The sequence below is a fragment of the Schistocerca piceifrons genome, chromosome 3, assembly GCF_021461385.2.
Source record: "Schistocerca piceifrons isolate TAMUIC-IGC-003096 chromosome 3, iqSchPice1.1, whole genome shotgun sequence".
Taxonomy (NCBI): domain Eukaryota; kingdom Metazoa; phylum Arthropoda; class Insecta; order Orthoptera; family Acrididae; genus Schistocerca; species Schistocerca piceifrons.
The window spans coordinates 104,507,205-104,533,116 of NC_060140.1; the positions used below are offsets into that span (position 1 = coordinate 104,507,205).

The 25,912-nt window shown below is 45.6% G+C and overlaps 1 pseudogene; it reads right to left on the reverse strand.

The window, feature by feature from the left end:
• Positions 1-24,642: 24,642 nt before the first annotated feature.
• LOC124791076 lies at positions 24,643-24,760 on the reverse strand (annotated as a pseudogene).
• Positions 24,761-25,912: the final 1,152 nt, after the last annotated feature.

Sequence of the window (25,912 nt, forward strand, 5' to 3'; positions counted from 1 at the left end):
CTCGACCAGAATTAAGTCGCGCCTCACTTTAGGAACGAGTTTTCAAAGAGCGGGTTAAAGCTTGATGTTCTCGAGCCGCAGCAAGTCTAGCCTCACGATCTTCATTGGATTCTGGCGACAGTATAGTCCTCAGTCTTTTAGCCGTTCTGGTTGATTCCGAAAACTACACTGTTTTCTCGGCATTTTTATTCGTAATCGAGACGAAATCAAAATGTAATGAGTCGGCATCCAGATCACAAAGCAAACTTAATAAATTCATTTTTCCTAGCAAACAGCATAAATAAAACCTGTTGAAGAAGTGTCATTAAGTTTTTATTACACAAAGCGAAATCAGTAAATTCGTACATCCTAGGTTTTTAATACACAAAGCAAAAACAGGAAATTCGTATGCCCAGCTAAAGTAAATTTGCTATTACTTTGTATTGGTAAAGATAAGATTGCGGCTCTTAATTCTGTCACTGAAGTAAACTTCCTAAAATACATCTGTCACTGACTTAAAGGACGAACACTGCCCTATATTGACTCTTTGTTGTACAACGAAACTAATATTGCCGTTTTGTGTATTACGCCATGATGGCTTAACATCCGAACTACTACGCTGAGCAGGCGGTTTTAGATAAAACTGAACTGTGTTCCGACATCGATGAAATAAAACGTATACATTGCCCCAAGCTTTGTGAAAACTCTGTGAAAATTCGTCTAGTAGTTTTGGAGATTAGCCTGTTCAAACAGATGACCCACGATGGTTTTACAATTTCATTATTGGCACGGAAGTTGCGCATATAAATATCGTTATAATTATCGTTATAAATAACAAGCGAAATTTTTATACATTAACTGATAGAAAATAAATTACTAATAATGGTGAAACTTCACAGAAACATTGAATGAATTGTCCAGTCTGCAGCGGAGTGGTACCTTAAAACTGTGTGCCGGACCGAGACTCGAACTCGTGACCTTTGCCTTTTGTAGAAGAACTTCTGTGAAGTGTGGAAGATAGGAAATCAAGTACTGGCGGAAGTAACGATGTGAGGACGGATTGTGAGTCGTAGTAGGATAGCCCAGTCGGTGAGCACTTGCTTGCGCAAGACAAAAGTTCCGAGCTCGAGTCTCAATCCGGCACACAGTTTTTATATTCCAGGAAGTTTCACTGAAATATGTTTGGGTGTTACAGAAGAAGAATTCGTGTTTGCTCAAGGGGGAACCTAATTTCCGTAATTAAATAGTTGGGTAGTGTTACTATATGAGTAGCTGGCGATAACTGTAGCAGGAAAGAGAGAACAGCAGGGCAGGTATGGATATGACTACACAAAGCAGATGTGTTAAAATGAAGGATATGGTCAGGAAAAGAGAGGAGCCGGGGAATTGTACCGCATCAACCGTCGGGTTGGTGACCGAAAAGAAAATATAGATCTCGTCTGCCTTTTTTTTTCTCCTGGCTCTCCTGAATTAGACGTGCGATGCGCAGGTCACCAGAATTTGTTGGCTACGTGTAACAGACTGAATCACACGTATTTCAATAGTCGCAGTACTGGGCGCTTCTGTGTGCATTGGGCAAACGGAGAAGCGGCGCAGGTAGTCGCCAAAGGGAAATATTACTCGAGAGCTGCGCAAACATCCCGAGTGCGTTGGGTCGCACACACCCCACCTTCTTTCCCGCAGCCCTGCCGGCTCCGGAAGTTTCGGTGCTGTCCTCTAGCGTTGCCTCGCGGGCCGTGTCGCGATGGAGGGCGAACCCTCTTACCCCGGGCCGGCCGAAGATTCTACACGTGTGCGAAGTTTTCGCACGTGCTAGCTCATGCCTATTGCTACAGCTCTCGATTTACAATTGATTCTTTTTCATCTATGTTGCGAGACACACACTGCAAGGACAGAACCTCTGACAATAATGACTCAAGGCGTTGCTCAGGTGACGGAAAGGTACGAATCTGAATTTTTAGATGAGGTCGGCATTGTTATAGCGATCGTAACAGACTTCTTAATGCAATAAAAGAGGAAAAATTGCTTGTAGCAGATACCCATGTTAATTCAGAGTGAATTATGTACCATAATCATGCCTAATAAATGCTCGGTGTGTTAGTCGTGTGCCTAACAGGTACTCGGTTTATTAGTCGCGATAAGTCACACCTTAAGCCCAAAGCTTTGAATGTTCCCTCCATCCTACACTGCAGACGTATTAATGTAACATGACAACTGACGCAAATGTATATAGCAATGCAATCTTTTATAAACTGTCTTGATCCACATATGAATCATTATATACCTGGCAGACTGTATAAAATCTCAGAATTAAGACGAAGACGCATTTAGTACCAAAAACAAATTGTATGCAAACACTAACAATATTCAGGAACTAGTCACTCGATGAAAATTATAAAAGTCTTTGGGTACTGTACGCTGTATAAGCGTGATTGTATAGTTGCAATTCCTACATTTCAGTTGAAAGATTCTAAATACTTTGTACTAATTCCAGAAGCATGTGTTCAGCACGAGGCAGGAAAAGTTGAAGGTGACTCAGTAATGTTCTCCAAACTTTTCGTATCACTGAAACAGCATTTCTTGTTAATGTAGTGTTCATAGCTGTATTCAGATAACACTAAATGAAAACGATGGCCTCCACATCTAGCTGTAATTTAATGTAGCATTTGGTAGTTGCAGCGGTATTATGTTTGTCCCCTTATAAATAAAGGTGCAATTGTTGAGCTAGTCTGTGTTCGTTTGCATCATACTGCTCCTCACGACTGCAAAACGCAGAGCGTACATCCAATTACAACCAGTACACAGATGTAAATATAATAATAAGGGCCCTTGATGATCAGCGCGTGAACTGAAAAGGTATATGACACTAGAACAAAGTGCATATAGGAAAAGAGGGAGAGATCTTTCACAAGGACTAGTATTGACGGTATTTTTTGGATATGCAACTACATGTGTCGGTATACATTTTTGTCTGTTGTAAGAGATGTATCGTAGGATCGGACTAGCTTCATAGCTTTGTCGTGGAAATATCACCAGTAGCCAGGTCAGAGCCAAAAACTGTGTGGGGAAATTCGTGCCGCCTGATATTCAGAATCTGGTCGTGGTTTGCTCTCTGGCAAGTTTGACCGCGAGTCAGGTCAGTACAGCAAAACAGCATGGTACACTCGACTGTTATTCGGGTGGAGCGTAGTTCAAATCCTCGACTGCCCATTTCTTCGTAGTTCCTACAAACCCGTTAAGCCAAAGTACAAGATAGATCGTTTGAAACTCTTACCAGTTTGCTTTTCCGTCCTCGTCCAATCCGATCCAAGCCTGTCCTCCGTCTCGAATAACCTAGTTGTCGACGGACATTAAACCCTGATCTTCTTCACCTATCAGAGCCCGTGATATAGCCATAGCCCCTTTTTTCATATGCCTCTGTGGCTAGTCCGTTAAGGTTTGTATCGGTCTCACGTTCCGAGAATCCACAAAAGAGAATCAACGTTAGAGATTCATGTGAGGTGGTCATTTCGATTTTGTCCCCTCACCCCCTCTCCCTTTCTCCCTCCCACCGCTCTCTCTCTCTCTCTCTCTCTCTCTCTCTCTCTCTCTCTCTCTCTCTCTCTCTCTCTCCCTCTCCCCTTCCCTCCCGCACTCCCCCCTCTCTCCCCATCCCTCCCTCCCCCCTCTCTCCCTCCCTCCCCCCTCTCTCCCTCCCTCCCCCCTCTCTCCCCCCCTCTCTCCCCCGCCCCCGTCCGCACACACCCACACTCAATACACACATACACGCGCGCACACCTGTTTCGTACGCACCTCACAAATGCATTTAAATTATACGAAATACACCGACGGAAAAAAAATCGCAACATAAACGAAAGTTGTTTGGCGTGTTTCATCTGAGAGATGATGTATGTTCAAATTTCGGGCCAGTCGTATAAGAGTGGTCCTAGTAGCGCCACTATAAGGATGCAAATCAGATTGTTTTAAATACACGCTGTAACTATCTTTGAGACTGAGCATGGTGGGTTGATGTTAGTCAAGAAGACAGGGACGCCAATATCAGTACCTCACTGAGTTTGAACATGATCGTGTAATAGGAGATGCTGGATTTCCTTCTGGGATATCGCAGAAACACTTGGCAGCAATGTAGCCACTGTCCACGGTTGCTGGCAGCGGCGGTCACGAGAATGTACGACCGCAAGAAGACGAGACGACGGACGGCCACATGGCACTACCGAAGTATGGCTCTGGCGCATCGAACTGCATCTGAAGCAGCAATTTGAGCAGCAGTTTGTACCATAGTGACACAACGGACTGTTACAAAGCGGTTACTTCAAGAATAACTCCGATCCAAACGCTATAGCGTTGCATTCGACTGAGCCCAAACCACTGCCATTTGCGACTTTAGTGGTGTCAAGCGAGAGCTCATTGGAGAACAGGGTATGTTTTTGACCGAGCGTATGCGATATCATCGGACGACAACTGTAGCGTCATCCACAACCAGCATTAACCGTCCCTGTATTGATCGACCAAATGCAACAGGCAACGAACTCCAACCCACAAACTGACATCCGGCAGCTGTACAGTACGATGCATCCACCATTCTGGCTGTTCCACCGCTTATTAGTGTACCAGCATTTCACATTTGCAATGGCTTATCTACGTCCAACATTAACTAGTGATCTTCAAATGTTAATCATTTAAATACGTTACCTAGACAAATGTATTCGCGAAATATCGTTACACTGCATTGATTATTTCTTTGTGTAGCGATTTTTCTTTCTGCCAGTGTACGAACTTCCGCCGGGTATCACCCGAAATAGCAATTCGACTGCATTTTCAACATTTATAGATGGACTTTTTTCCAGGTCGTGTATCGTAAATAAAAGTGGTGTCTGACGCAGAATATTATTTACTTGAAGGCATATTCACACATCGTGTCAGTTCCTGTTTCCGGGAGGGACGAAATATTGCAATAACAGTTACGTGGCTTTTACATTTATAGGCAACAGATGGACGCCGGAGCCACTGATACCTGCTCGGTATCTGCAGTTTGGCATCGTGTGTTCAAAGAGCAGCGTCATAGCTGTCTTAGCACCATGAATAGGTTAGTTAGTATGTGATGGGGGAGATAACTTCTTGCTGTGTAACCGCAGGACGAGACATGCTGGCCGCGAGTGCTTCAACAGTGTTTGCGCCATGTCGGTACCGAACCTCTGCAGGCTGGAAGTGGGCTGGGGAATGGTCATAGAGTGAGACGATGCGTATTGGCGCTTAGCGGGAAGCGCATGGAGCGTGACGAATCCGCTGCGAGGGAGTCGTTTAATTTGAAATAAATGCGCCGCGCCGCCGCCGCTACGATAATAGAGCAGGATGTGATTTACCGGTGGCGCCGCAGAGAAGAAGTGGCGAGTATTTATTATCTCCATCCTTGCGATTGGAAAGAGGGGCGGGGCGCCGCGCAGCCCAAGTGTAGCGCGACATGATTGAAAAGTGAATTACGATTGGTCCCGCCGGTCTCATCTCTTTCTCGCCAGGAAGAGTTATTCGTATCTGGAAATTAGATTCGATAAAAATGCGCTAAGTTATGGCGGCCGTTTCCTTGAATACAGAAAGCCGGCGCGATGTTGGGTGCGCCGCGGATGCCGCCTGCGGGTGGTACTGGAACTAATACTTGCTGGGGAGGGGGGGGGGGGGGGGCGTGATGGATTGTGGGAAGGGCTTGTTGGGTCCGCTTTGCTTCGTAGTCGTTCCAGTTGGCGAGGACAAGAGAGTATGCGTCTTTGTGGGTTTAGGGGTGGGAATGTTTGAAGGGGTCAGCAGAAGGAAATGGTAGTCTTCAAGTTAGTGGGAATTAATCTGATCACGCTCTATGTCGTGGTTTCAACTGCACTACATGCTGGCAGCAAGTGCCTTCATGTGAACTACCAGAAAGCAATTGTCTGCAATGCAGGTCGAACCAGAATTCTAGCGAAAAAACTGTCAGAGATGGTAGTACGGAGCCGGCCGGATTGGCCGAGCGGTTCTAGGCGCTATGGTCTGGAACCGCGCGACCGCCACTGTCGCAGGTTCGAATCCTGCCTCGGGCATGGATGTGTGTGATGTCCTTAGGTTAGTTAGGTTTAAGTAGTTCTAAGTTCTAGGAGACTCATGACCTCAGAAGTTTAAGTCCCAGCCGCGCGGCGTAGCGGCGTGGTCTAGGGCACCTTGTCACGGTCCGCGAGGCTACCCCCGTCGGAGGTTCGAGTCCTCCCTCGGGCATGGGTGTGTGTGTTGTCCTTAACGTGAGTTAGTTTACGTTAGATTAAGTAGTGTGTAATCCAACATACCTATGTAGGTTTGGGAAGCAGGCTACACCAGCGTGTGACTGTGGCGCAGTGCAGGGCACCCCAGAACATGTGGTGTATGAGTGCCACCTCTTCGATGATGTAGCCCAAGAGCTAAGACAACAGCTACCAAATAACGACACGTACCACTTGTTAAGGCGTGAAATCACCTTTGACATCTTAAACAAACTTACAGATGAAATATCAAAAAAGATACTTAAGAACTTTTTAAGGGACAATCACCACCATTAAAGACAAAACTCTCACCAATGTTGACTAGTGCACCCTTACTGTACCGCCGGGCAAGGACTGGCCAGCTGCCTCACGGCTGGAATCCGCCTTGCCCTGGACTAGGAGGGAGGGGTGTACATAAATACCGGACTATGACGCACACCGATTTTGACACTTAGTTAAATTAAGTTACAAGTAGAAGATAGGATAATACCTCAGAATACTCTGCAGCGACACCAAGTCAAGAGCCAGCCCAGTGCCAGGGGCACGCCCACTGGGATTAGCTCAGTGGGCCTGGCTAACAACTAGTAGGTTTATAGTAGCTCTGGCACAACTTGAAACGCTGCAGGTAGCATGTAGTTTCCCCGTAGATTAAGCTTAGAGCCCTATAGCGGTAATAATTAGAGTAAATAATAGAAATAATAATAATAATACTACCTGAAGTGTAAACAACATTGCTGCATTTAAATTGTATCATACTAGGACCCACTAATGAGTTAGGTAGTGGGTTATGATGTATAATGTAATGTATTGAATAAAGAAATTTTTTTTTTTTTTTTTTTTTTTTTAAAAAAAAAAAAAAAAAAAAAAAAAAAAGTAGTGTGTAAGCTTAGGGACCGATGACGTTAGCAGTTTGGTCCCATAGGACTTCACACACATTTGAACATTTGAACACAGTTAAGTCCCATAGTGCTCAGAGCCATTTGAACCATTTGGTAGTACGGACCAAAACAAGAAAAAAAAGTTTAGTAAAGCTCTAAAATGTGTACTTTAATAGGAGCACTTGTTCAGGTGAATGGACGTGTTCCACTGTAGCGAAGTTGAACAAGTGCTCATAGATCTTAAGGTATACATTCTTAAAGCCCATGATTACTAGACATTTTTTATTTTGTTGGTCCATATCACGACCTCTGAAAGTTTCTCGGTGGAGTTCTGGTTCACCTTGCATATATAGTTTTGCATTACTATATTTATGTTGTTGTTCAAAAAATGGCTCAAATAGCTCTGAGCACAATGGAACTTAACTTCTGAGGTCATCACTCCCCTAGAACTTAGAAATACTTAAACCTAACTAACCTAAGGACATCACACACATCCATGCCCGAGGCAGGATTCGAACCTGCGACCGTAGCGGTCGCCCGGTTCCAGACCGTAGCGCCTAGAACCGCTTGGCCAACCCGGCCGGCAATGTTCTTGTCTTTGTATGAATACAACATGGCTGTGACGTAGAAATCTTGTAACCGGGCAAAGATATTGATATTTGAGGAACATGAAAATGACAGCTGTGATCAATTAATTGAGGATAGTGATGCAAGAAATTCATCAAATGTTGAAAATACGCAAATGGCGCTTTGCATAATATTGCCACCAGTCTAAAAAGGTTTAGACGAACCTTTTTTAAAATTTTGGGGAATTCAAAATGGTTAAGTTTTCCGAAACATTTGATGATTTATTCAAGATAAAGAGATTCACAAATTGAGCAACTCGGTAACGCATTGGTCCACCTCTGGTGCTTATACGAGCTGTTATTCGGCTTGGCATTGACTGAGTTGTTGGATTTCATCCTGAGCGTTGTTGTTGTGGTCTTCAGTCCTGAGTCTGTTTTGATGCAGCTCTCCATGCTACTCTATCCTGTGCAAGCTTCTTCATCTCCCAGTACTTACTGCAACCTACATCCTTCTGAATCTGCTTAGTGTATTCATCTCTTGGTCTCCCTCTACGATTTTTACCCTCCATGCAGCCCTCCAATGCTAAATTTGTGATCCCTTGATGCCTGAGAACATGCCCTACCAACCGGTTCCTTCATCTTGTCAAGTTGTGCCACAAACTCCTCTTCTCCCCAATTCTATTCAATACCTCCTCATTAGTTATGTGATCTACCCATCTAATCTTCAGCATTCTTCTGTAGCAGTACAAAATATCCTGAGCGATATGCTGCCAAAATCCTGTCCAGTTGACGCTGGTCAGTTCGAAGCGAGACTCGTTACTGAAGAGAATTCTACTCCAGTCAATGAGATTCGAGGCCGAAGCCGTGTCTGTAAGCGTCCCAGACAACGGTGAGATACCAACCTGTCGCCCGCCACATGACCCAACAACCAAGAGTGACCGTTTTGGGTGGTTGTCATCCACGGCACCCTTACAGCACAGCGGTTCGTCGACGATAATCTACGTCCCATTTTGTAGCCCTTTATAACAAACCATCCTGGACTCAGCAAAATAATCCCCGCCTTCTGACAGCGAGAGTTTCTACTGCTTGCTTTCATGCATGACAAACTCTAATCGGGGGGATGGGTGAGCGGAGTGCTAGGCCGACGGACCTCACCCCAACTGAGAACATTTGGGGCATTAAGGGCTGGGCCCTTCAATCATATCAGGATTTTACGGGCGAACGCCCCAATTGGACAGAATTTGGCCTGGTGTTCCTCAGGATGACAACCATATCAAACCACCCTCCTCTGTTTGTACCGGTCCATTGTCCGTTCGAAAGTAAACTCTGGGTGCTTTGTTTGTGCATCTGCACGTCCATCCCTTTTACGGCGTCTCATCACTATCCGCCATCGTGGCTTCCGTTTGGCCACTGGCGCCTTTTACATTAGCCCAGCCTTCTCAACTGTGTCCTCTGCTCGGACTCTCTCAGCGCCCTTCAAAGTTCTTCACTAGTGCAATAGGTCCAGGAGAACCGTCACTTGCTCACGCTTGATCGAGCCACTGTGGTGTCTATGTGGGTTCCTGGTCATTGGGTCTGGCAGGAAACGAGGTTACTGACGCTGCTGCCAAGGCTACAGTCCTGGTACATCAGCCCACTAGTTCCCATGTTCCCTCCGATGGTCTCTGTGTTCCCGTCTGTCAGGAGGTGGTGTCACTTTGGCATTGACATTGGTCCTTCCTTCATGAGAACAAGCTCCATATTATTAACCCTCTCCCAGCGGCTTGGACGACCTCCTCTCGTTCCTTCCGCCGGGAGGAGGTCATTTTAACAAAGTGGCGCCGGCCAGTGTGGCCGAGCGGTTCTAGGCGCTTCAGCCTGGAACCGCGCAAGCGCTACGATCGCAGGTTCGAATCCTGCCTCGGGCATGGATGTGTGTGATGTCCTTAGGTTAGTTAGGTTTAACTAGTTCTAAGTTCTAGGGGACTGATGACCTCAGATGTTAAGTCCCATAGTGCTCAGAACCATTTGAACCAAGTGGCGCTCCCCCAACACTTTGTGCACATTGCACCCTAGTTTTAACTGTCCGCCATTTCCTGACGGAATGCCCAAGGTTTAAGCTTTTACGTTCCCTCTTGCGTTTGCTGTCTGAGTTATCGGCCGCTTTAGCGAACGACGCGCGGGCTGTCGATCGCGTTTTACTTTTTATCGCTCGTAGCAGTATGGCGAAGGCCGTTTAATTTTTTCTTCTGGACCTCCGCTTGTCTATAGTGTATTTTACAGACGTTTCTCCACGTCCTTGTTTATAACTGTCTTCTCTTACTGACTGAGACTGACGTATAGTCGTTTTTGAACTCCTCTCTGTCTTCGAGTTCTATAGTTTTTACTTGGGCGCGTGTGACCCCAGTTGTTTTTGTGCCCTGAAACAAAAGAATCCAATCCAATCGATGCCAAACCGAATATTAATTTGGATAAATAATTTAAAAAATGCTTCAAATGGCTCTGAGCACTATGGGACTTAACTTCTTAGGTCATCAGTCCCCTAGAACTTAGAACTACTTAAACCTAACTAACCTAAGGACATCACACACATCCATGCCCGAGGCAGGATTCGAACGTGCGACAGTAGCGGTCGCGCGGTTCCAGACTGTCAGCGCCTAGAACCGCTCGGCCACTCCGGCCGGCAAATAATTTAACTGTTTTAAAATTGTAACCATTTGTTTGTCTGTACATGTCCATGACATCTACTGATTTCCGTCCCATTCGGATAAATCATCCTTGGTGCGCTATGCTTTTTTCCCGTGTGACAGTTGGCCTCGACGTTGGGCATTAGCTGCGTAGGTTGTGTGCCGGTACTGATCGTCTGATTTGAAAAAGTGGCGTCAGCTTGAGGAGTCGACATGGTTTCTCGGAGAGAGCGCTGCTCCTGTGCGACAGGGTCGATTGGCGGAGCAGTGCAGTGCTGGTGCGACTCGCAGCGGATTTGCCGGCCGTGTCGTGGGCGGCAATGTGTACAGGCGGCTGGCGACCGGCCGCCGTGTATTTTTCATGAGCCCCGCCGTCCGCTTGCTGATCACGTGCGGCGCCGCCAACGCCGCTGCCGATACTCGCTTCAGCCGCCTCCGCCGACTGCCCGCCTACACACTCTGCTCTGCCGTCGGTGGCACGACAAATCATGAAGCCGAGAAATTTTATTGATTTGCTCTTGAGTTCCTGAACCGTACACTCTCAAGTGTTCACTTTTATCTACGACATTCAAATTAACTATTAAATGTATTTTAAGCCTTTCACGACTTATGTCCCACCATATGTTATCAGAGAACCAATGGGAATTTTCTGCATGTTACTGCTACTGCTAACGGTTTACAGAATTCTTATAATTACATCTTGCAACTGTAGGTTCTGCTGTCTCCAAATTACACTGCTGGCCACCCAGAATGCAACACGAACAAAGACCGGAGATATCACAGCCAAATTGAGTTGGGAGATAACACGTTGTACGAAGATCAGATGGTTGAACATACAGCCCCATGTGAAGTGAGGAAAATGATTTAATCATAATTGAGTTTTGCCGCCATTTCTTGCTGTAACTGTTGCTACACGCCTCCGCAATGAATCAAAGAGACTCTGGATGTGTTGTTGGGGTGTAGTAGCGGGTGGTCTGCCGCGGGATAGTCGTTCTGCAATTATCGACCAGGTGTTTTCGATAGGCGAGAGATCAGGGGAACAGGAAGGCCATCGGCGTGTATGTATCTCACTACAAGGTGTTTTAAAAAGGTACGGCCAGACTTTCAGGAAACATTCCTCACACACAAATGAAGAAAAGATGTTATGTGGACATGTGTCCGGAAACGCTTACTTTCCATGTTAGAGCTCATTTTATTACTTCTCTTCAAATCACATTAATCATGGAATGGAAACACACAGCAACAGAACGTACCAGCGTGACTTCAAACACATTGTTACAGGAAATGTTCAAAATGTCCTCCGTTAGCGAGGATACATGCATCCACCCTCCGTCGCATGGAATGCCTGATGCGCTGATGCAGCCCTGGAGAATGGCGTATTGTATCACAGCCGTCCACAATACATTTGGTACCGGGGTTGCGTAGACAAGAGCTTTCAAATGCCCCCATAAATGAAAGTCAAGAGGGTTGAGGACAGGAGAGCGTGGAGGCCATGGAATTGGTCCGCCTCTACCAATCCATCGGTCACCGAATCTGTTGTTGAGAAGCGTACGAACACTTCGACTGAAATGTGCAGGAGCTCCATCGTGCATGAACCACATGTTGTGTCGTACTTGTAAAGGCACATGTTCTAGCAGCACAGGTACAGTACCCCGTATGAAATCATGGCGGTGAATCGAGGAAGTACGGTACATACTGACGAAACTAAAATGAGATCTAACATGGAAATTAAGCGTTTCCGGACACATGTCCACATAACACCTTTTCTTTATTTGTGTGTGAGGAATGTTTCGTGAAAGTTTGGCCGTACCTTTTTGTAACATCCTGTATATCCCATCAGCGAGCTAGTGGGAATTTGCTGTATGCTTTAGCTATGTACTCGTATTAATGTCCCATGGGTAAAGGGAAATATGCTAATGGTCTACAGAATTCTTGTAATTATAGCTTCCACATATAGTTCGTACTTTCGCTGTTAAGCTCCTCTCTCTATTGTAGCATCGAATTACTTCTCGCCTGCATCTAGGCAACCCAACGACCAGATTTGCAAAGCGGGTGGCTGTCGAGCCTTCCCCGACAATTCGCACCAATGAAACGAAATGTGCGTGTTGCATTTGTGGCCGGGATCCGCCAGCTACATCTACATCCATCATCCGCAAGCCACCTGACTGTGTGTGGCGGAGGTCACCTTGAGTACCTCTGTCGGTTCTCGCTTCTATTCCAGTCTCGTATTGTTCGTGGAAATTAAGATTGTCGGTATACCACTGTGTGGCCTCTAATCGATCTGATTTTATCCTCATGGTCTCTTGGCGAGATATACGTTGGAGGGAGCAATATACTGCTTGACTCCTCGGTGAAGGTATGTTCTCGAAACTTCAACAAAAGCCCGTACCAACCTACTGAGCGTCTCTCTTGCAGAGTCTTCCACTGGAGTTTATCTATCGTCTCCGTAACGCTTTCGCGATTACTAAATGATCCTGTAACGAAGCGCGCTGCTCTCTGTTGGGTCTTCTCTATCTCTTCTATCAACCCTATGTGGTGTGGATCCTACACCGGTGTACTCTAACCTACTTCCTTTGTTTTCGGACTGCATTTCCTTAGGGTTCTTCCAATGAATCTCAGTCTGGCATCTGCTTTACCGACGATTAATTTTATATGGTCATTCCATTTTAAATCACTCCTAATGCCTACTCCCAGATAATTTATGGAATTAACTGCTTTGTGTGTATTTGCAGCACATTACAATTGTCTACATTGAAATTCAGTTGCCTTCTAGGGAATTCGGCGGCCATGTGCATGTCTTTTTATTTGACGCCGCTTCGGCTACTTGTGCTTCGATCATCATGAAAGGATGAGGACAACACACTAGCACCCAGTTTCGAGCGGAGAAAATCTCCGATCCGGCTGGGAATCGAAGCCGGGGCCCCTTGAGCGACAGTCAGCAACACTCACAACAAGACCACTTCGTGTCAATCAACTGCAGGCACGTACTGACGTTTGCCGCGTCACGAACGGTTCCCATGTCGATCATCTAAGATGCGAACTACCGAGCGTGGTGGCGTATTGGTTAGCACCCTGGACTCGCATTCGGGAGGACGATGGTTCAAACCCACGTCCAGCCATCGTGATTTAGGTTTCCATGATTTCCCTAAATCGCTCCAGGCAAATGCCGGAATGGTTCATTTGAAAGGGGCACGTCAGATTTCCTTACCCATTCTTCCCTAATCCGAAGGGATCGATGACCTTGCTGTTTGGTCTCCTCCGCAACCAACCAACCAACAAGATACGGACGTGAAGAGATGCTGCACCCTCTGTGTTTTATAGCTTTTGTACAGCCGTCTCCTGAAACTCCGAAGGTAGGCCGTACTTATCAATACCCTTGTCGTCGCAAACCTCTTCAAGTAGGAAGCGAAACGACGTGATTTTTTTTTCGTATTGTTACTTATGACTACGACATGAAAGTAACCGTACATTTAATGTCGTACACTCTTAAAAATGGTTGTGAAAGTGTTAAGATAATTCTTCATCCTGAAGGAAAGATGTCAGAACCTCAAAATACTGCAGTTATTAGAGAAACATCAAACAATAAAAAGTTTGAGGAATTGTTCAGGGGAGAAATTTCGAAACACTTATTACCTATAGTATAATCGTATGCAGTATCAACCGGAATCTGTGACGTATTGAATATTTATTGGTAGGAAAGGCACACCATATTATCTTGCATGAAGAATCATCGACAGATAGAAGTATCTTCGGGAGTGCTTCAGGGACGTGTGTTGGGACCCGCGCTGTTCATAGTGTGTATTAGTAAATCTGCAGGCAGTGCGAGAGGCGTTCAATAAATAATGCAACACATTTTCTTTCTGAAAGCAGCTTCGTTTTATTTGGAATTCCAATACACCATACAATTAACTCTGTTTTTCGACATAATCTCCGTTCAGTGCGCCGGCCTTACCGTGTTGACCATGTTTCCTTATTTCCTTCATCAGCAATCTTTTGATTGCTTGACAGTTCTCCTCCTCGATTTATCAGAAGCTGCTTTCTCCATATTCCTTCTAGCGCTTTTACAAGAAATTGGTTATGTCGTATTATGTGTCTAATCCATTCGTGTATTCTTCGTTCTGTTGTTCTACTAATTGACCTTTGTTTGCCATTCTTCGCAGGGCGTCCTAGTTAGCGATTTTACCTGCCACGTTAATCTGTAACGGAATGAAAATTAAAACACCTGCAGCCATCTCTCTTGCGTTTAATTTATTTACGCAACCAGTTTAGGTGTTCCATTGCACCATCTTCAGTTTCCTTGATCAGCTCGACGTCGGTTGATAAACGAAGTGATAGTATCGTGTAGACCAGAGATGTACAGACACCGGTCATGTAATACTGGCTCCTGTTGTCACTGCACACGAGATTGGATTCCTCCCAATTTACGCTGGAACACCGAAACTGGGTGCGTAAGTAAATTAAATGCAAAAGAGAATACTGCAGGTGTTTTAATTTTCACTTGATACTGAACAGCCGAAGCTCTTGTAACCATCTAACACAAGGACGTACATACAAAGATTTAATCTGTAACTAGCGTCTGGGAGCACTGCTGTACATCATTTACTGAAGAATCGTTCAAATCTGAGAGGCCATTCAACGTTTGATACTGTATAGTGTTTGCATTGTAATGGCAGAAACTATTCCAGTAAACTTTAAAACAAATATTACAGGAACTGAAGGTTTACACTCCTCAAAGTGATTTGTTTGTACATATTATATCTTCGATTATTTTGATATTAAGTGAGCAGTGTGTGTGTGTGTGTGTGTGTGTGTGTGTGTGTGTGTGTGTGTGAGAGAGAGAGAGAGAGAGAGAGAGAGAGAGAAGGAGAGAGAAGTAAAGAATTCTCCCTCGATTAATTTCATATCCATCTGCTTCTATTTGCTGTTTATTTCAAAGTAAATTTTAACTTTTGAAACTAATTGGGGAAACCAAAAGCGTGTATTTTTTTCACTTTATCTGCCAGTAGGGTTATACGCGAGCGCTGACTCTGTTACAGGACGAGATTATTTTATCCCACGGGTTAAATCGTCGTTTTTATTTATCTGTTCTGTGGCCACTAAATTGTTAAAGAACTAAAAAAAACAACGTTACGACAGGCAGAAGCTTTTGCATTGAGTGACTGCGGACAACTTGAAAAGAGAGGAAATTTCAAAAGCATTAACTTCATCTGCGTTGAATAAGCGCCCACATCATAAGGAGAAAGTAGCATTCGGTTGCGCACTGTTTCTTTCGCATGTGTGTTTATGCTTCGTTTATTCATTCGTTGTTTTACTTTTATAGGTTGTTTCCAGAAGTAGTAAAGAGACGGTGAATTTAAAAATATGCTTCTGTGAGCAAAATGTCTTTCTTTCACTGTCGAATACCATTCATTCAACAATTAACTTTCTACAGCAGGTCGTCGGAAGTATTTAGCCGACATATTCCTACTGATCCTGTAACGTATAGAGGTCGATTAGGCAAAATGACTTTGGAATCAGTTCATTGGAATTATCGGCTCTGTGGTAGGCTATGAGACCAGAGAGCATTTTAGATGACGAGCCTTACAATTCTGCTCTACATCTTTATGCAAGTTCCGGGTCGTTAGTCGCGCTTGATTAACTCAGTCGGTAGACCATTTGCCCAGGAATGGGAGAAGTACTGGTTTCGAGTCCCGGTCCGACACACAGCTTTAATCTGCCAAGAAGTTTCGAAGCAGTGCACACTCCCCTGCGGAGTGAAAAATTCATTCTGGAAAAATCCCTAATAGTTCGTGGCAGGAACACCTGTCAATGAATCCCCGAATGAGATCTGTTTTCCTTGATTATTTCGCGCAATGGTCGTCTCACGAGATATGTGTGGTAAGAAGTAATATGTTGCTTTAGCATTGTTGAACATACGGTCTAGAAATTTTAGTAGTAAATTTGTCCGTGATGCATCACGCCTGTCGTGTAGCGTATGCCAGAGGAGTCTGCTGGTGTGTCTGGCGCTTCGTAAACCCCTGACGAAACGGACCGTTCTTCTATGGATCTCCTCTTTATGTCTTCCGTTAATCCTGGGAATGCTGGGTAGGAACTATGCACTGGTTGTTTTAAATTCTGTAAGAGTGTTGTGCTGCCCGTATTGTGGTGATGAACTCTCACTAGTGAAGGCTGAGCGAGTATTGTCGTATTTTACAGACGAATACCGAAGTGGGTGTTTTCGTTATCAGCTTCTCTGCTTCAACTTAATTTTGTTCATGTGACGTACTTTGGTACGTAAAGTATCCTTGTACTGACGAGTGATCGCAGACAGTTTGAGCGAATAACTGTTTATTAACAAAAGGAAACTGAATTATAATGTCATTGGATGAATATCCACACAACTTCATACAACCGAAATGACTCTCCTGTGACGTTGTCTGTGACGTGCCGGCATGACGAACTTCAGAGCCGCAGTAGGTGGCGGAGTGAAGACCGGGGTCGTTAGTGCACCATGTCCGCCGGTGTCGATCGCTGAGACGAAACTGCTGGCACTGCCTTCATGTAGTGCTGAGACTCAACTGATTGTACTGCGGACTTGAGGCGAGGGGCGTAACTGACTTCGCACGGTCCAGCTGTGGCCTAAATCGTCGGGAGCGGATGGATATCTGCGTGGCGCAGACCAGCAATGTGACGTGGCGTAAGAAACTAGTGCACTGCTGACAGCACACCCTGCTGTGACAGGAACGCTGCCTGTCGGCGAGGTTGCTGTGTGGAGATGACGTGTAACTCCCTGATAAGCAGCCCAGGAAAAAATCTCCGTTTTGAGGAGACCATTTACGCACGTCCTCCTGGCGTGGCGGCTGCCCGCACGGCATACGTGTGCGCGGGGAAAAAGACTACCAGGCGGAAACAACAGTGTGGATCACTGACTGACTGCATTTGTTCCAAGACGTGAGCATCATTCGCGCGAAAGTTGGCAACACTTGCGAGTGTTATGAAGTTAGGAACCCTCCAGTGGGATGGATAAGCTATTCCATTTAATGTCTGTGCATTAATAGGTCCAGTACAGCAAATCACTTACGGATACTGGTGACCATTTCTCCCCGTGGACTATAAAGCACAAACGCGTTAATAAACTCAACAACGCAATTGTGCTGTCCATTGTCTGAAGGCTTAGAAGCCCCCTGCCTAACTGCCGCTGGGATACGGTGGGAGTGTTCCGCAGCCCAAGGCGCTCTCCGACACAACTTTAAAGCGCGCCCAGCAAGTAAAATATAGCGCTGCTCGTTCTCTCTGTCTTGTTTTGGGCGTAATTATTTTGTCCGCTCTTCAGGCTGGCGGTGCGGTGGCGGGGGCCGCGGTAATTAAACACTCAAACCGCACCTTCATGTATTATGCATAGAGAGAGAAGTACGTTCATTTCCTGGGTCGTGGGAGGGGCGCGGGAGAATCCGCGGAAAATTATTAATTTAACTCGGAGGCAGAGTCCTCATCACCGAGGAGCTGGCCGCACCGGAAACGAACGAACGAACGAACTCAATCCCCGGGATTTGCTTGCGGGCGGTTTGCGCGTGGTACCGCGCGGCTTCTGCGCCGAGGCGAGCAGCAGAAATGCTCCGGAAGTCCGCGTTTCTTGTAAGAGTCCGGGGTCGCTACGACACACATCCGAACCCCTTGCGAATCGTAATGGACTGCTTGAGAGTCCATCAACCTTAGTACTAAAGAAGAAAGCTCGCGGGCTGTATGTACGTGAATCCGGAGCCTGCAACAGTGAAACCGCGGTGGCCGAGCGGTTCTAGGCGCTTCAGTCCGGAACTGCGCGACCGCTACTGTCGCAGGTTCGAATTCTGCCTCGTGCATGGATGTGTGTGATGTCCTTAGGTTAGTTAGGCTTAAGTAGTTCTAAGTTCTAGGGGACTAATGACCTCAGATGTTAAGTCCCATAGTGCTCAGAGCCATTTGAACCATTTAGACCTTTGGAATCCGTGCATCGCATTAATCAACCACTCATTTAGTTTCATTGGTTGGATTGGGTGGTTGTTTTAATGTGACCATTTTCATCCCTATTTTTATTGTATTTTTTAAAAATTATACACTAACGCGTTCGGCCGTAGCGATCATCATAATCTGTCGCTTTGATATAGAACCAATCAGAAGCATTATTTCTAGAAGTACCCTAAGGGCCACAGATTGTTTTTAAAGTAGACTGCCCTACTAAACACCACTAGTCTGTGGTTCAGTTGTAAATAAGAACTGACAATGTACAGTGCATCGTAATTTTAAATGTGGTATGTTTACATTTTATCCTTTATGTGTATTATTGTAATACTTGTAAGAAGTACTACCACTCATCTTTTTCTAATCTGATAGATTCTGATGGTGGATATGGCCGAAACGCGTGAACGTGTATAATTTATAAAAAAGATCAAAATAGCGATCAACGTTAACGGACTCCTATAATGATTTTATGTCATTTATAGATGTTTTAATATGGTTGTGCAAGATGGTGACGTTAAAATAAAAAATCGTGAGTTAAATTAGGGAAACAAGCATAACTTGCCTTTGCCGCTTTGCCATATGAGAGCTCCGGGCACAAAAAGCGTGCCACATTCTCAAAGGAGGTAGTACTGATCAAAAGAAAATCCTGTAAACATGTGTCCATAAACAAATATTTATTCAGGTATCGGCCGTACTGTTCCATGACAGCCATCTATCTGTTCTGGAGGTGCCCGGTGTGGTTACTACTCAATCTTACGTACTGTGACCGTCACTGCGACTCATGACTGTGGATCTAGCATACGCCATAACGCCTGTAGTGAGTTCAGCATTTTTAATTCCCACGTGGTTCAAAACAAGCTTGTACAGGATACTTATCTTTGTTCTCGAGAGTCTCGTAGAAGTCAGAAGCCCGTATTTATTATCTCCAGGCTCTTAATCTCAGCGTTGCAGACAATGTCACCGTAAATTTAAATGCGTTAAATGAAATTCCAGCCGTCAATTTAAATGATTTTCATAATTTATAGAAGCTTCTTATTTCACATGTAACTCAAAATCGTGAACGTTTCAACATAACCGCCAACACTGCGCAGTTCCATAACAAGCGCGTTTCTGAATTTCGGTGCCAGACATCGCGCATTTGGTCAAAATCAGTACAACCTTCACATTTTAATGTCTTAATGCAGGCCAACAATCATCGCACAAAATTATGTTAAACATTAAACAGATGTAGGAAATTATAATGTATGTAATATTTTTTTACATCTTCAAGATGGTCGTATTTTATAAATATATAATTTGTCGTTCCTTTTCTTTAATAGATCATGGAACTCCAATGGCAGTTGTTGCGAGACTCGTCAAACCAAAGTTACGTTTAATGTTGACTTTTACCTGAACAAATCTTTAGAAGTATTTATATTGTTGAGGGGTACAAAAATTCAAATATGATTTTCTTATCGTTAGATGTGAGAACTGTGTTTTAAAACGATCTGAGGTGCGCTTTATGTTTTCAGTACTTAGATTTTAACCCAACATAATTGTTTTGATGCAGTCTAAAGCGCATCGTGTTTATTACCTCCTCCAAGCTTTCCCATGAGCTATAAATTATCGAAATGTGATGAGTTTTATAAATGTTTAAATTTTGAAGCTAAATGATTCCTCATAATTTGTGCCGATTTGTATTCTTTCGTAGTTTGATTGGTTTTTATGTTTTTTGCGCGAGATGTGGTTATTGTTAAAGTAAATCAGGCAGTAGTCGCTCTTAAATTGCTTGTCAGGATATTTTTTAGGAATGTAGGAGTAAATGTAATTACTGTTAGTCGTGTACCTATCTTTCTCTTACTAACCCACAGAAATATAAACTTGCCATTTAAAGTAATATACTTACAAACATATTCGAGATACTATTCCGATGCGTATTCCTTCGTCTACGGGTGTTATTTGTGGATGTTTCAGGGTGCAAACTTGTCGTCTCTTACCTGATGCGCTGCAACCAGTATTGTACAATCTGATACACAACCTCACTAAAGTATTTTAGTATCCAATACACTTCCTTAAACGGTGTAAATTTCTGCACCGACCCCCCCCCCCTCCCCCCGAGGGCAATGAATTCGAGCGAATCGTTTAGGCTGCCTACCATTAGGTCACGTACATGGAGCGCTCGTTACTGTAATAGGTGCGCATTGTCTATCGGTGTAGAATAGACCAGCGAAATCTGACGCACTAAGTCAGTTGTACGGGGAAGGCATTCTACGGGACCTCTTCGATCAACACTTCTTTCATTCAAACGTTTGTGTTCGGTGCCGCCGTAGCACCGTAGGAAATGAGGTGGCGCGCCGTCGTGCATAAGCGGTATCAGTTGTCTTCCTTGCAAGGACATCGTTCTCTAATAACACGGCGATAATCACCAGCATTTAGTTTATCCGCTAAACTGTATGTCCTTGAAACCTGTCAGCCACAATTCTCGCCCACACATTGATACCAAAGGGAACGTGATAAGTTGCTTCGCTTGAGTATTTGCATCCGCCCACACGCGGTTATTGTGGTAATTTATTATCCTACTGTGTATGTATACCGCCTCGTCCGTACACACAATGCGCTTCTTCAGCGCTTCGAATAGGAAACGTAGGCAGAAATGTAATCTGGTACGTTGGCCTTGTGAATTGAGAATGCTTGTGCACTCTGATAGTGATAGTGATAGGGGTTAGGGAGCCTGCCGTACAAGACAGAGCTGCAAAAGCGTCGCTTAAGGTTTCAGCATCGCCAGTTTGTCGTAACATTAGCTCCTGCATATCCGACGTACCAACTTGATGAGGTCCTTCTCCTCTTTGCAATTGAATTCATGTCTGGATGTCTGTGAAACAACTTTCTTCGCGTTTTTTTTTTTTTTTTTAGTTAGAATGCGGCGTTGAACCTATTGTCCGGGCTGTGTAATCCATAGCAGAAAACTGTATCTGCTATTTCACGCGTCGAGTAATAGCCCTCCGTTTCCTTGTTTCCGTTGTTCACACTCCATAGAATCTGCACTCTTTGCCTGATGGCAGCGCGACCTCAAACTGACGCCTATGGAATGGCTGCTGATGCCCGTGACAGTAGTAAGTGCTACGTCTGAGTAAAGCATCTCAGCCGTAAGACTCAGTTCGCAGCCAACTGCACCTAGTAAGAAATTACCAAGGGCGTTCGATAAGTAACACAACACGGTCTTTTTCTGGAAACAGGTTGGTTTTATCTGAGATTTAAAACACCAAATCGTTGCCAGTTCTTTTGGCTACAAAACCCTGTTTTTCAACAGAACCTCCGTTCAGTGCTATGGCCTTACGCTACCATACTGGCAGGCCTGCATGCCCGCATGATACCACTCTACTGCTCGACGTCGGAGCCAACGTCTTACCGCATCAGTGAACTTGCCATCATACTACGACTTCGGCCAAAATTTGCCGCGATCAGCCTCCTGATGCGCAGTCAGTTTCGCACAGATGGTCCTTCGTTGCTCTTTATGGTCTCGTGTTAGACGGCGAGAAACTCAGCGGGCACACACCTTTGAGCACCCCAACGAGAGGGCGAGTGTGCCAGCACTACGAACTTAGACGTCCAATTGAGCAGCATGATTGTGATCCGTCGATCACCTCGAATGAGGGTCCGCACGTTCTAACATTGGTGGCGGGAGCTCGGACAGGTTCTCGCGACTATGTTGCGATGGTGACACACGTCTCGTCCAACGATTCACCGTGCTTTTGTTCACTGCCAGGTCTGTATAGGCATTCTGCAAGCGAGTATGAAAATCTGCGATGCTCTGGTTTTCCGCCAAAAGAAACTCAATGGCAGCCCCCTGCTTGGATTGGAGCTCCTTTACAGACGCCATTTTAAAGGCTGCGTATAGCTATCGGAACTTCATGCAACTATTGGACCTGAAGCGGCAATATTCCACGACGTCCCACAACAAATTCCGCTTTTTTTTTTCAACCGAAATTGTACGAGGATAAAAATGGTTTCAGTACGTATTGGACGCCATTCGTAAAAATAAACGGTAACATGGAGGTAGAGTGTTGATAAGGCTAGTAAGATGCCCATACCTCAACAAGTATTTATTTGCGGTTGTACCCTGACCTAAAACATTAAGGACACTGCTCACCGCAGGACTGGATACCGCCTGGTGGTGTTACACTAACGCGACGGTGTAATGAAAGTAGATAAGGACTATGACAAAGAGCGTTTTGTTATTGCCGGGCAGGTGAGAACGAGCACCTCGGCGACGACGATTTTGACCGGCTGCTGGCGTACTACTTTCGGGAGCAGGTATGGAAGGTGATTCAACCACGAGTGGGTGACGTGATATTGAACTTCCAGCTCTCATCACGAAACGTGGGGACTGGAGGCTGACCCGCTTTGCGAAACACATGAGGCGTATAGCACACTGTACAGCACACATTGTAGAACAGGGGGCCAGCTGCAGGCGACCCCTGCATATTCCGGTGTTGACTAGTCGTCAGTAACGACTGCAGGAAGTATTGAGATTGAACCATAGATCAATGAAAACGTGACGCTAGGTCATATGAGTCAAGTTTCGTGTTATTATTCTCGAATCAGAAACATACAAATTTACAGTAGCCATACACATCAATAAATATGTACATATACATACACAAATTGTATTTATATTACATGTGCCCAGTACTTTGCAACCTCCAAGGCGCTTGGAGTTGCTTGCAGGAGACTAATCTTCGTGCAGGATGTAGGGCACAAAAGGCACTGGGGCATGTGGCTTGCGGTTTGTTCTTGTCCACAATCACAGGACGTATCTTCTATTATAAAGCCCCATCTCTTCAGGTTGTCTCTGGATCGTCCAACTCCTGAACGTAATCTGTTTAAAAATTTCCACACCAGCCAGTTCTCGTTGTGTCCACGTGATAGTTCTTCAGCTTCTGGCGTCTGCAGGTGAGGCGTCGACTTCTTCCACAACTCGTGCCTTGCCTTCTCTGGTGAAATGGTGAGCTTCTCGGATGTTCTCAGGAAGCTCTTTCGCGATCTCAGCCGTTGCTGTGGTGGGTTATGTCCGTGCAGTGGATGGGTACTGCCCTGTTCCACTTTCAGTCTCTCCTTGTTGGCAGCCACTGTTCTGCGTATCCATGGTGGCGCTATTCCAGCCAGGCAGTAGAGTTTATCAGTTGGTGTAGGTCTTAAGCAACCTGTGGTCAACCTGCAGGTTTCGTTGAGAGCAATGTCTGCTTGTCTGTTTCGTGTTACATCAGGCCGATAGTCGTGCCCGGATAAACGTCGTCCGGGCGAGCGCTGCTCCGTGACGTTGACGCGGGCCGATTGGAGCAGTGTTATGCTCTGGGGGACATTCACTAAGGCATCCACGGTACCTGTGGTAGCGATCGAGAGTATCATGACAACTGTCGGCAACGTGAACATCATTGCGAATCCATTAGGTTTCCTATGATTAGGTCACATGCATGGAGCACACGCTAGATGCCTTTCCCGACGGCGATGGCGTCTTCCAACGGAGTAAATATTCCACTCACATGCCGAGAATCGTGCTACGGTGATTTGAGGGAGCATATTATTGATTATCACGTTGATGTATTGGCTACCAAATTCGCCTGATCTCAGCCAGATGGAATACATCTGGACGCCATCGGACGGTAGCTCCGTGCCGACGAACCACCGGCCCGCAGTTTACAGGAATTGCGTGACCTGGTGCCATATACCTCCGGAAACCTTCCAAGGGGTTGCTGAATCCGCGCTACAGAAAATCGCCGCTGTGCTGCGCTCCAGATATGGACCAACACGCTATTAGACCAGATTTTCACTGTGGAGCGGAGTTTGCGCTGATATGAAACTTGGCAGATTAAAACTGTGTGCCGGACTGACACTCGAACTCGGGGCCTTTGCCTTTCGCGGGCAAGTGCTCTACCAACTGAGCTACCCAAGCACGACTCACGCCCCGTCCTCACAGCTTTAGAGCACTTGCCCGCGAAAGGCAAAGGTCCCGAGTTCGAGTCTTGGTCCGGCACACAGTTTTAATCTGCTAGGAAGTTTCACGCTATTAGGATGTTAGGTCGTAATGTTTTGACTCATCATTGTGTGTGTCTTCCCAAATATAAATCACATAAAACCACTCCGTGTACAGGCCACAAGTGGCCCATCGGGACCATCCGACCGCCGTGTCATCCTCAGTGGAGGATGCGGATAGGAGGGTCGTGTGGTCAGCACACTGCTCTCCCGGTCGTCATGATAGTATTCTTGACCGAAGCCGCTACTATTCGGTCGAGTAGCTCCTCAGTTGGCATCCCGAGGCTGAGTGCACCCCGAAAAATGGCAACAGCGCATGGCGGCCTGGATGGTCACCCAGCCAAGTGCCGGCCACGCCCGACAGCGCTTAACTTCGGTGATCTCACGGGAACCGGTGTATCCACTGCGGCAGGGCTGTTGCCAAATATAAATCGCATACTTATTCTTTTCATCTGGACATACTTAGGACCACGAGGTTCGTTTTGGCAATTTCCATGGGTCCTCTGTTTGATCCTCTTCCAGAATTTTTTTATTTTCTCGCAGTTTACGAGCTTGCTCTCCTTTGCCCACTTCAGTGTGCTTGGTCCCTGTGCTCTCTTTGCTGGTAAAGAACAATGGAAATACCCGTTGCAGAGTAAAATGGTCGAATTTACACCGGACCTCTACGGTTTCCAGGGGAATTTAGAAGTAGCTTCAAGCCCGATTTTACTGTGGTGATTCGTTTGTTGTTGGATGCTTTTCTTCTGTCTGTCGTGGTGAAGATCGTGTTCATGAGTCTGCAAGGGTTCAATGGGTCAGGTGACCGTAGAAGTCCGGTGTCCTTTCCTTCAAAGATATGATTATATCTTCTTGGACATGGTACAAAATAATTCAAATGGCTCTGAGCACTGTGGGACTCAACTTCTGAGGTCATTAGTCCCCTAGAACTTAGAACTAGTTAAACCTAACTAACCTAAGGACATCACACACATCCATGCCCGAGGCAGGATTCGAACCTGCGACCATAGCGGTCTCGCGGTTCCAGACTGCAGCGCCTAGAACAGCACGGCCACTTCGGACGGCGCGATGGTACAGCTCACTGCTCTGTTTGAGCCGGTCGTGGCGGCTGAGCGGTTCTAGGCACTTCATTCCGGAACCACGCGGCTGCTACGGTCGCAGGTTCGAATCCTGCCTCGGGCATGCATGTGTGTGATGTCCTTAGGTTAGTTAGTTTTAAGTAGTTGTAAGTCTGGCGGACTAATAACCACAGATGTTAATCCCATAGTGCTTAGTGCCATTTTTTTTTGTTCTGTTTGATCCTGTTACGCATACTACTATATAACATTGTAACGGGAAGTAAGCATTATACTCGTAATATTATTCGTAAAAGATGTGTTTGTGTTTAAGATTTTTTGGGGGATTAGTGCGGGCAGCGGGGGTGGAAGTGGGGGGGGGGGGGGGGAGAGCACTGGAGAGTGGGAGATGCAGATGGAGAGCGAGCCAGCTGCTTTGTCAAAGCGGCTACATTTATAAATTTCCGAATTGTGTTCCAGTTGTAACGGTTTTCCCGGACCACGCAGTTCTTGGCTTCCTCG